Consider the following 11,534-nt stretch of genomic DNA (forward strand, 5'->3'; position numbering starts at 1 on the left):
AAAATGTTAGATCAAGAAAGTAGACTTGGGGAACTCAGTGACTCCATCAAATACAATAATATTTTAATGTAGGAGTCCAAGAGGAAGAAGAGAGAGATAAGGGGGCAGAAGGTTTATTTGAGGAAATTATAGCTGAAAACTTCCCTAATCTTGGGAAGAAAACAGACATCTAAATCCAGGAGGTGCAGAGAACCCCCATCAAAATCAACAAAAGCAGGCCAACATTAAGGCATAGTTAAATTTGCAAAATATAGAGATTTAAAAAAAATCCTAAAAGCAGCAAGACAAAAGAAGTCCCTAACTTACAAGGGAAGACCAATAAGGTTAGCAGCAAATCTTTCCACAGAAACCTGCCAAACCAGAAACGAGAGGCATGATATATATATACATATATATTCAATGTGTTGAATGGGAAGAATCTGTGGTCAAGAATACTCTATCCAGCAAGGCTGTCATTCAGAATAGGAGGAGAGATAAAGAGCTTCCCAGACAAACAAACACTAAAGGAATTTGTGACCACTGAACCAGCCCTGCAAGAAATATGAAATGAGACTCTTTGAGTGTGAAAGGAAGACCAGAAATGACAAAGACTACAAAGGGACAGTGAAAACCTCTAGGAACAACAAAACAAGTAACAAAACGGTACTAAATATATTTGTCAATAATCACTCTGAATGTAAATGGATGAAATGCTCTAATCAGAAGGCACAGGGTGTCAGAATGGATTAAAAAACAAGACCCATCTACATGCTGCCTACCAGACTCATTATAGACCTAAAACCACCTGCAGATTGAAAGTAAGGGGATGGAGAAAAATTTATCATTCAAAAGGATGTCAAAAGAAAGCCAGAGTAGCAATACTTATATCAGACAAACTAGATTTTATTTTTTTTTAATTTATTTATTTATTTTGAGAAAAAGCACAAGTCAGGGAGGGGCAGAGAGAGAGAATCAAAAGCAGGCTCCACACTACCAGTGCAGAGCCCGATGTGGAGCTTGAACCCATGAACTGTGAGATCATGACCTGAGCTGAAGTCAGATGCTTAACTGATTGAACTACCCAGGCACCAAGACAAACTAGATTTTAAATTTTTTTTAATGTTTATTTATTTTTGAGAGAGACAGAGACAGAAACAGAACACAAGCAGGGGAGGGGCAGAGAGAGAGGGAGACATAGAATCCGAAGCAGGCTCCAGGCTCTAAGCTGTCAGCACAGAGTCTGATGCGGAGCTCAAACTCACAAACCGTGAGATCATGACCTGAGCCGAAGTCGGTCGCCTAACCGACTGAGCCACCCAGGCGCCCCAAGACAAACTAGATTTTAAACCAAAGACTGTGACAAGAGATGAAGAAGGGCATCATATCATAATAAAGGGGACTATCCAACAAGAAGATCTAACAATTGTAAATATTTGTGTCCCCAAATTGAGAGAACCCAAATATATAAAACAGTTGATAACAAACATAAGGGAACTCATTGGTAATAACGCAATAATAGTAGGGCACTTTAACACTCCGCTTACAACAATAGATCATCTAAGCAAAAAATCAACAAGGAAACAATGCTTTTGAATGATACACTGGAACAGATGGACTTAACAGATATATTCAGATCATTTCATCCTAAAGAAGCAGAATACACATTCTTTTCAAGTACACATGGGATATTCTCTAGAAGAGATCACATACTAAGTCACAAAAATCAGGCCTCAACAAGTACAAAAAGATTGACATCACACAATGCATATTTTCTGACCACAACACTTTGAAACTTGAAGTCAACCACAAGAAAAAAATTTGGAAAGACCACAAATACGTGGAAGTTAAAGAACACCCTACCAAAGAATGAATGAGTCAACCAGGAAATTAAAGAAGAAATTTTAAAAATATATAGAAATGGGGCACCTGGGTGGCTCAGTTGGTTAAGCGTCCGACTTCAACTCAGGTCATGATCTCACAGTCCATGAGTTCGAGCCCTGCATCAGGCTCTGTGCTGACAGCTCAGAGCCTGGAGCCTGCTTCAGATTCTGTGTCTCCCTCCCTCTCTGCCCCTCCCCTGCTTATGCTCTGTGTCTCTCTGTCTCAAAAATAAATAAAAACATTAAAAATTTTAAAAACTATATATATGGAAACAAATGAAAATGAAAACACAATGGTCCAAAACCTTTGGGATGCAGCAAAAGTGGTCCTAAGAGGGAATTATATGGCAATACAGGCTTACCTCAAGAAGCAAGAAAAAAATCTCTAACAACCTAACCTTACACCTAAAGGATCTAGAAAAAGAAAAATAAGTGAAGCCTAAAGCCAGCAGAAGTAGGGAAATAGTAAAGATTAGAGCAGATAGAAATGATATAGAAACAAACAAAAGAAGTAGAACAGATCAATGAAACCAGGAGCTGGTTTTTTGGAAAAAAAAAATGAAATTGATAAACCCTTAGCTCAATTTATCAAAAAGAAAAGAGAAAGAACCCAAATAAATAAAACCACAAATGAGAGAGGAGAAATAATAACCAATATCACAGAAATACAATTATAAGAAAATATTATGAAAAACTATATGCCAAAAAATTGGACAATCTGGAAGAAATGGATAAATTCCTAGAAACACATAAACAGTCAAAACTAAAACAGGGAGAAATAGAAATCTTAAACAGACCGGTAACCAGCAAAGAATTTGATTCAGTAATCAAAATTCTCCCCAGAAACCAAAGTCCAGGGCCAGATGATTTCACAGGGGAATTCTACCAAACATTTAAAGGAGAGTTAATACCTATTCTCAAACTATTCCAAAAAATAAAAATGGAAGGAAAATGTCCAAATTCATTTTATGAAGCCACATTATCCTGATTCCAAAACCAGACAGAGACTCCACTAAAAAAGAACTACAGGCCAATATCCCTGATGAACACAGATGCAAAAATTCTTAACTAAATATTAGCAAATCAAATCCAACAGCACATTAAAAGAATTATTCACCATGATCAAGTGGGATTTATTCCTGGGTTGCAAGGGTGTTTCAATATTCACAAAACAGTCAACATGATACATGTTGTTCATGTGATACACTTTGTTCCATATTAACAAAGGAAAGGATAAGAACCATATGATCCTCTCAATAGATGCAGAAAGAAAAAAAAAAATTTGACAAAGTACAACATCCATTCATGATAAAAATCCTCAACAAAGTAGGGATAGAGGGAACAAACCTCAACATCATAAAGACCACATACAAAAAACCCACAGCTAATATCATCCTCAATGGGGAAAAACTGAAAGTTTCTCCTCTAAGGTCAGGGATAAAACAGAGATGTCCTCTCACCACTGTTATTTAACATAGTACTGGAAGTCGTAGGCTCAGCAATCAAACAAAAGAAATAAAATACATCCAAATGGGCAAGGAAGAAGTCAAACTTTGACTATTTGCAGACAGCATGATACTGTAAACAGAGAAGCCAAAAGATTACCAAAAAATTGTTAAAACTAATTCATGTATTACATGAATTCAGTAAAATCACAGGATACAAAATCTATGTACAGAAATCTGTTGTATTTCTATACATCAAAATGAAGCCAGCAGAAGGAGAAATCAAGGAACTGATCCCATTTACAACTGCACTGGCACCATATGATACCTAGGAATAAACCTAACCAAAGGGGAAAAAGATCTGCACTGAGAACTAGAAAACACTTACAAAAGCAATTGAAGAGGACACAAAGAAATGAGAAAAACATTCCGTGTTCATGGATTGAATAAACAAATATTGTTAAAATGTCTATACTATCCAAAGCAATCTACTCATTAAATGCAATCTTATCAAAATATCAACAGTATTTTTCACAGTTAGAACAAACAATCCTAAAATCTGTATGGAACCACACACAACCTCAAATACTGAAAGCTATCTTGAAAAAGAAAAGCAAAACTGGAGGCATCGTGATCCCGGACTTGAAGCTAGATTACAAAGCTGTAGTCATCAAGACAGTATGGTACTGGCACAAAAACAGACACATAGATCAATGGGACAGAATAGAAAACCCAGAAATGGACCCACAACTATATGGCCAAATAATCTTTGACAAAGCAGGGAAGAATATCTAATGGAAAAAAGTCTCTTCACCAAATGGTGTTGGGAAAATTGGACAGCAACATGCAGAAGAATGAAAACTGGATCACTTTCTTACATCACACACAAAAATAAATTAAAAATGGATTAAAGACCTGGGGTGCCTGGGTGGCTTAGTTGGTTAAGCACTTGGGTCTTGATCTCAGCTCAAGTCTGGATCTCAGGGTCATGAGTTCAGGCCTCATGTTGGGCTCCACACTGGGCATGGGGCCTACTTTAAAAAAAAATGGACTAAAGACCTAAATGTGAGATAGGAAACCATCCAAATCCTAGAGGAGAACACAGGCAGCAACCTCTTTGACATTGGCCATAGCAACTTCTTACCAGATATAAGACATTTCCTCCTGATGAAGACATAGGGAAGGGTCTTGCCCTAGCCTGAGCAGGATGGGGAAGGGAGACAACCAAGACCACACAAGGGAGGCTCAAAGCAGCACCAAGGGGTGAGATGAACCCCTGCAGCACAAGAGGAAGGGAAGAGATACAGAATAGCCATGAGACCCAGGGAAGGACTTGCACAGAGGGCTGGTCAGAGAAGCTTGGCCCTGAAGACCCAACTCCCACATGGACATGGTCTTGGGAGTGATGTGCAGCTGGGTCAGTGGTCTCTTCTCAGGAGGGACCTGACCTAAGTCAGGAACGCTGCTGTGACCTTAACAAACAGACTAATGTCTGCCGGAACCATAAAAGTAGGAGCCTAGAGGTCTTCACACATTGTACCTCGTCTCTGGGTCATGTGCCCTTCCCCAGCAAGTGGTCCCAGGTCTCATGGACACAGGGTATGCCCACACATGCAAAGTCTCACACCATTGCTGAAGTGACACAGACACTGTCCCACATAGGGACCCACGAAGAGTCAAACTGCAGAAATCCCTTATCTTACTTTTGCTTACCTAAGTTGTAACAGTAACTCACTCTTTTCAGACTGCAACAAATCTTTTATTACAGATAATCAAACCTCTCCACACTGTGTCTCAAACAGTAACAAATACAATTTCATGTCTTTAACAGAGCAGAGTGAACATTCATACATGGCCATACATGGCAGACTTTTCCTCTGGAAACTGTTGTTGAATATTTAAAAAAAATTTTTTTTTAATGTCTATTTTTGACAGAGAGAGAGACAGAGCATGAGTGGGGGAGGAGCAGAGAGAGAGGGAGACACAGAATCTGAAGCAGACTCCAGGCTCCGAGCTGTCAGCACAGAGCCCGACGCGGGGCTCGAACTCATGGACCGAGTCATCATGACCTGAGCTGAAGTCGGACACTCAACCGACTGAGCCACCCAGGCGCCCCTGTTGTTCAATATTTTAAAATAAAGTGGACTTGTGGATTTATTCTTTTCTAGTATTGTAAACACATGCTGTTTGAGGGGCGCCCGGGAAGGCTCAGTTGGTTGAGCGACTGACTTCAGTTCAGGTCGTGATCTCACAATTTGTGAGTTTGAGCCCCGCGTCAGGCTCTGCGCTGACAGCTCAGAGCATGGAGCCTGCTTTGGATTCTGTGTCTCCCTTTCCTCCTCGTGCTCTGTCTCTCTCTCTCCAAAATAAATAAACGTTAAAAAAAATTTTTTTAATATGCTGTTTGATGTTATCTGAGTTTAATTTAAAACATTTCTTGTTGCAAACCAAACAAAATGTAAAGCTTCTGAGGCGAGCATCTCTGTAAGGGAAAAAAGAAGTCTTGTTATGAAACTATTGTCAAGCAAGACCCCACTTAAAATCTGCCAGCATGAACTTAAGAACTTTGGTCCACTGTCTGTCAGGGCTAAACTGGGTTTCAACGGAATGGGAGCCACACTGGTTCCTGGGTCTTCAATCTCGCCTTCCTGTGAGGAAGACAAAAATGTGTCTCACCCTTTCTCAACCTCTCCTTTCATCTTTCTCAACATCTCCATCATCACGTGGTCTAACTTGTCCCAGGATAGTACAATGGCAACTGCTTAGACCCGTCTGTCAGAGACTCCAGGTGGGAATGGTTTCCACAGGGAACAAGTTGATACCTCTGAAATTTCAGACATATCTTACTGGCTAGGGTGCACAGCAGCAATGCTTTCCAGCCCCAAGTGCATTAACTTCATTCCATGGCACAGGGACACTGGGCAGGCGACCCAGTTTGAAGGTTCTGATTGTACCATATTGTCCTCTGTGCCAGACATGAAAGGTTGCACTGAAGAAACCGGTTTTCTTCAGCTGGCCCAGCTGCATCTGGGCATAGGGCATTTGGTTTTCTACATTCTTGAGCTCATCATCCAGTTCTGGCTGTTGTTGTTTATGTTCTCTGTATCCCCTATGGTACTGAGCTTCCTCTGGATCCAGTCTTAGCCTCAGCTTGGGCATTCTCAAGCTTTCCTACCAGTCTATCTCATTTAGCTCTGTCTGTAGCTGTTCAGTCATCCTCATTCATTTGCTAAGAGATCTTCAACAGCATTTGCAGCTGTGACACTCATTTTCAGTGACATTGAGCTGAGTGTCGAGCTGGTCTAAAAGAGGATCTGTGCAACCCTCACAGAGTGGTGATCTACATCTCTCTGGCCCCCAGTGCCCAGTCTCTCCCTAATGTTCTCCACGGTACCACCACCGGATGCCTCCCCAGTCAAAGCGAAGCTGTTGGCACCTACTGTAGACATCATTGTGGCTGGAAGGATGAATCTGAGAGACACCATCCTGGTGATGTCCAATAAATGACTCCTTTCCCGAGTTAGCCCCTTCCTCCAGGGTCTCTCCTGGTTTCACCAGGGCTGGGGCAAATAATGGAGCTGTGAGCTCCTGGATGGTGACGCGATCCAGTTTCAGGGCTGCAGTGCGGACTCCCAAAGCTGGCCTGCATGGTGCTGCTGGGCGTCTTTAACCTCTCCATCCTTCAGGACTTGGAGCCACCACCCTGGTCAGTCTACCACAGGAGCATCATGGTCTCCAGAACTGCTGCCATCCAGTCTTCAGTGACTTCCCCATCCACCGGACGACAGTAACTCACTTTTACTGAGCATTTATTATGCACCTGTTAGTGTTCTCAGTGCTTTACATGTATTGACCGATTCACTTAACCAACATTCACCAGTACCTCAGTACCTTAGGAGCCAGATGCTGGGCAAGGGACTGGACACAGCTGTGACTACCGCAGTCACAGACCTTGTCCCCATGGAGACTGGGATCTGGTGGGTAAGACAACCCTGAGAATGCCCATGTGGGGTATACATGCTCTTACAGACATGGACAAGGAGCTTCAGACAGGATTCTGCATACTAAAAGAACTCTCCCTGCCCTAAGCTCCCTTCACCTGTGCACCTCCTCCCAATATACTTGAAAGAGCTGCCTGCCTCCTCTTCCTTCCCTCCTCTCATCTCAATGGACTCGGATCTACTTTTACCCCATTGCTGCACTGCAACAACTTGATTCAAGGTCACAGTGATCTCCATCTTTCCAAAGCCCCTGCTGCAGACCCTGCCTTCCTGTCTCAATCCTTTTTATACAAGCTTCTCTGATGCCACCTTAATCCACCATCATCCCAGGCAGTCCCCCTCCATCCCCCTTGCCAAGAGTTAGATGTGGGAGCACCTCACGGCTCTGGCTTGGGCCCCTTCCCTTTTCTGTCTCACCCTATTTCCATGTGACCTCACCCATGATTTTGAACACCTCTGTCTCCAGCCCTGACTTCCTCTCTGAGCTCCGAACTTAACTATCCAACTGTCTCCTCCACATAATGGGCGTCTCCATATGGCAAAGCAGAATTTTCATTTTACACTCCCACAAAGAACGTGTTCTACCACATCTTTACACTCCACAGAAGGGATAATAAATTTGCTCCGTCCAAAAGCCAGTGAATTGTTCTTTTTTTTTTTTCCAGTGAGACCAAATACAACAGTCTTTTTTTTTTTTTTTCCTTTTTTTTTTTTAAGAAGAGAGAACGTGACTAGCTTAATTGGGAGAGCATGCAACTCTTGATCTTGGAGTCATAAGTTCAAGCCCCATGTTGGGTGTAGAGATTACTCAAAAACAAAACCTTTAAAAAGTAACAGAAAGAAAGAAAGAAAGAAAGAAAGAAAGAAAGAAAGAAAAGAAAGAGAGAGAGAAAGAAAGAAGAAAGAAAGAAAGAAAGAAAGAAAGAAAGAAAGAGAAAGAAAGAAAGAAGAAAGAAAGAAAGAAAGAAAGAAAGAACGAACAAGAAGGAAGAGGGAGAAGGAAGAAGGGGACAGGGAGGAAGGGAGGAAAGGAGGGCCTGCCTCACAGCTAAATGCAATCTTTCTCCCCTGACCCCTAGCAGTGAGATACCCCCCCATCCCCACCCAGGGCTGCTGTGGTCTTCCCCTAGGACCCTGTGGTGCCTCGCTCACATGAATGGCTCCTGACCCCCACACACAACCACTTCTGCCTCCCAGTCTACGTGGCACCAGCCTCGTCAATTTGTCCCCTGGCAGACACAGCCTTCTTTGATCCCCATAGGCACTCGTCTCCACTCCCCAAAAGACCTGTCCCCCATCAGAGGAAGGCCCTCTCCCCACGGTCATGGTAGACCACATTGCGGGGATGGCGGGAGATAGCTGAGCCGAGCTGGGCAGGCTGAGACTCAAAGCCCCCATCTGGCTGCAATGACAGATCCGGGCTGAAATCTACACCAGGCAGAGGGCCAAGGTGAGGAGGCATTGCTGGCTCAGGTGGAAGACGGTGTTTCCAAAACAATTTGGGATGCAAGGAGGATGATACACACTGGGCCTGGTGAAATGCCTCTCCTGGGCTCGAGCCCCACCCACAAGGTCCACAAGGCTGACTGTGGCCAAGGACACCGATGGCCAGGCACCGTCACAGAGAAGTGAGCCAGCTGCGTCACACAGGTGCCTGGGACAGGCTGGTAAACGCAGGCAAGTAAGGTGGGGTAACCAGTGGGCAGGGCAGGTGTGTGTGACATGCAGGTCCACCTGCACAGCAGACGTGGAGAGGGTGTGCACTGGTGTGGGACAACGGGAATGACAGGTGAGTGGTTGGGCACAGACAGGTCAGTATGTGACAGGCACACTGACACCACTACTGGGCACTTCCCTGCCAAGTACCAGATGTTTCAGGGCCACCGTCCCTCTGGCCCGGGGCGGGGGGGGGGGGGGTGGTGGAGGGGCCTGATGTCCTTGGAGAAGGAGAGCCTCCAAGGCTCTCCTTTGTAGGACAGGAAAAGGTCAACCTGTGACACACACAGCCAGGCTCAGGGAGGGGACCCCGGCAGTGTTCTCCGGGCCAGAGAAAAAAGAAAGGGAGAAGGCACCCTGCCACTCCAGTTGTGTCCTTCTTGGGTTCTCCAGGTTCCCCAGGACCCAGACACACCCTGGGCTCTCCAGGATCCAGGCACCTGATGTCTACTGCCTCAGAATGGTCCTGCCAGCCCAGGAGACGCGGCCACGCAGAACTCCTCCCAGGATGGCTCTGCAGGGGCCTCCCCACCTCTACCAGGCATTACGGCCCCTCCCTTCTGAGCCCCTCACCCAGGCCCGCTCCAAGCAGTCACCCAGTCCCCAGAGCACGCACCCCTCTCCCAGCCAGGGGCCTACCACACCCACTCAGGAGGGCACAGAGACCCGATGCCCACACACAACACACAGGGCCAGCTCCTCCAGAGCGGCACTGGGTGGAAGGTCACCAGCAAACCTGTGTGCCTCCCCCAATCCCAGACAAGTCCTCAGATCCCAACCCACAGCCCTCCTGGAGCCCCCGCAGACTGAGACTACTCCCATCCCCCACAACTGCTGCAGCCCTCGCCCCTCCCAGGGAGCATCTGCTACCTGGAAGCAAGATGGCGATTAAGGTGGGAGAAGCCAGTGGTGAGCATAGCCCCACCCATCCCTGCATCACCCCGTTACCGCCACAGGCTGGCCCACTGTCCCCAAGTCATTCCTTGGGCCATGTTGCTCTCCGGAGTTCTGCTTCTGTGAGTTCCATGCCCAACCCCTCCCAGGTCCCATAAGCACTGCCCCAACTGCCCACCCCTTCCAGACCCTCCAGAGCAAGCCCACAGAAGTCACTCAAGTTCACCTGCAGCTCAGCATGCTCTCATCTTTGTTTCCTGACCAGGGGTTAGAAGTACTGACTGGGAGGAGTCAGCACCATCCCCTTCCTCCTAGGACCATGAAAGCACCCCATGCCCGCGACCCACTCCCAGAACCCTGCAAGGGCCCACCTTCCCAGACTCACTCTCTCTCTCTCCCTCTCCCTCTCCCTCTCTCTCTCTCTCTCACACACACACACACACAGCAGTGGACCTGGTACTCAAAGGCACGGGTACTGAACCGAGGCCCTAGCACAAAGGCACAGATGGGAATGAGCTACCTGGGACACACCTGCACACATGTTATGTGCAGTGTGTATAGTATTTGTGTAAACCCTATTCTTGGACATTTATCTCCCACCTATGGCTCCTTCACTGGGCAACTAAGGCGGAACTTGGGACTTGCAGACCAATGGGGTTGTGGGGTCCTGAGCTGAGACCCTAAAGGCCAGGGCAGAGTCTGGCTTGGGCACTGTGGAGACAAAAGTGAACAATGCAGACCGATCCTAGCCTAGAGAGCTCACCAATCTAGGGAGGAGAAAAACCTGAATACGATACATAAAAGTACAGCTGTGATCAAAGGCATAGTTAGTGTCATTAGGTGCCAATATCAGGGGAGATATCCTAGCGGCAGGTGGGTTTGGCCCCCAGGGTTGGAGGGTCATGGGCAATCTACCGGGCTCAAAGTCTGGCTCTCACACTGCTTCTTCAGTCTCAACAACCATCAGATCAGTGTAACTCCTGAAAATGGACTGGAAGATGCTGCTTTTGGAAAATGAGCTGGCAGAGCATGGCCCCCAAATTCTACGTGTTCAGTGAAGTGTAATAACTGGAAGCCTGATGTATTCCTGTGGCTGAGATCTGAAGGATTTAACAAGGAAGTAAAGCACTGAGCAGGGAGTGGATCCAGGCAAAGGAAGTGCATGTGCAAAGGCCCTGTGGTAAGAGGGATAGTGGCGGTCACCAGTCTTGACAGAGGCAATACAGAGCCCTGAAGCCCAAAGAAAAAGGGCAAAGTGTGGCCAGAGATGAGGCCACTGCCCCCCAGGGTCGTGCGACAAAGTACAACACATGAACTCGAAGTGAGGCTCCACACTGTGATGACTCAATCCAGCTGGATAAGGGAAGTATGGTAACCAGGCTGGAGCAGGTGTGGAAGGCAATGGTGACCTCCCTGGCTGGACGCTCAGGAGCCACCTCCACAGCACAAAGGAAGAGAAAAGATAAGAGCTGAGTTTGCAAAAAGGAGAAACCAAGGGCAAAGCAGCTTTGACATCAGAAGCAATAAAGAAGGCAATGAGAAGAAAACTTTGTAAAACTGGCTAGAAAGCAAAGCAGCCCAGCTCAAGAGGAAGAGAAAGCCAGAAACAGCCTCTCATT

The 11,534-nt window shown here is 45.8% G+C and overlaps 1 pseudogene; it reads right to left on the bottom strand.

Annotated features, from left to right (window-relative positions):
* Positions 1 to 5,678: 5,678 nt before the first annotated feature.
* On the bottom strand, positions 5,679 to 7,266 carry LOC122207723 (annotated as a pseudogene).
* Positions 7,267 to 11,534: the final 4,268 nt, after the last annotated feature.

This window comes from Panthera leo, chromosome E2 (genome assembly GCF_018350215.1).
Source record: "Panthera leo isolate Ple1 chromosome E2, P.leo_Ple1_pat1.1, whole genome shotgun sequence".
In the NCBI taxonomy this organism is placed as follows: domain Eukaryota; kingdom Metazoa; phylum Chordata; class Mammalia; order Carnivora; family Felidae; genus Panthera; species Panthera leo.